Source organism: Solanum pennellii, chromosome 1, assembly GCF_001406875.1.
Source record: "Solanum pennellii chromosome 1, SPENNV200".
Lineage (NCBI taxonomy): Eukaryota > Viridiplantae > Streptophyta > Magnoliopsida > Solanales > Solanaceae > Solanum > Solanum pennellii.
The window spans coordinates 23,843,120-23,844,417 of NC_028637.1; positions in this window are offsets into that span (position 1 = coordinate 23,843,120).

Here is a 1,298-nt window from a genome sequence, read left to right on the forward strand (position 1 = left end):
TCCAGCCTAGTACCTAATTCGGCATGTAATATTCTCCAAAACTTAGAAGTAAACTACGTACCTCTATCTGATATGATGGAGAGTGGAACTCCATGCAATCGAACAATTTCTGAGATATAGAGTTTGGCTAACTTCTCTGCATTGTAAGTCATCTTGACCAGAATGAAGTGAGCAGACTTAGTTAACCTGTCAACAATTACCCAAATAGAATCAAACTTACCCAATGTCTTGGGAAGACCAACCACGAAATCCATTGCAATCCTTTCCCACTTCCATTCAGGAATGGGCATTCTCTGAAGTGTCCCTCAAGGCCTCTGGCGTTCATACTTCACCTGCTGACAATTTGGGCATTGGGCACAAAATCAACAATGTCGCGCTTCATTCTACTCCACCAAAAATGTTGCTTTAGGTCGCGATACATTTTGGTTGCACCAGGATGTATAGAGTACCTTGAACTATGAGCCTCTGTAAGAATAGTGTGAATCAAATCATCAACACGGGGCACACATACCCTTCCCTTAATCCTCACAACGCCTTCCTCATCAATTATTGCCTCTTTAGCCTCTCCTCGCAATACCATATCTCGAATTCGGCTCAGCTTCTCATCAGCACACTGCTTTCCCTTAATCTTGTCAAGCAAAGAGGATCTTGCCTCCACACAGGCCAAAAATCCTCCTTTCTCTAGTACTTCCAGCCTCATAAAGTCATTAGCCAACGTCTGAACCTCTCTAGCCAATGGGCGTCTAGAAACCTGTAAGTGAGCTAAGCTACCCATGCTCCCTGCTTTTCTACTTAAAGCATTGGCCACAACATTAGCTTTTACTGGGTTATACAATATAGAAATATCATATTCCTTCAATAGTTCCATCCACCTCCTCTGCCTCAAATTCAAATCTTTCTGAGTAAAGACGTACTGTAAACTACGATGATCTGTATAAACTTCACACTTGACCCCATATAGATAATGTCTCCATTGCTTTAATGCAAATACTACTGCAGCCAACTCCAAATCATGGGTCGGATAGTTAAGTTCATGCACTTTTAATTGCCTTGAAGCATAAGCAATTACATTTCTCTCCTGCATTAGCACTGCACCCAAACCAGAATAAGATGCATCACAATAGACAATGAAATTCTTACCTTCCACTGGCAAGGTATGAATTGGTGCAGTAGTCAACAAAGTCTTGAGTTTTTGAAAACTTTCTTCACATTCTTCCGACCATACAAACGGAACATTCTGCTTAGTCAAATTTGTTAGCTGTGAAGCAATAGAAGAAAATCCCTTGACAAATCGACGG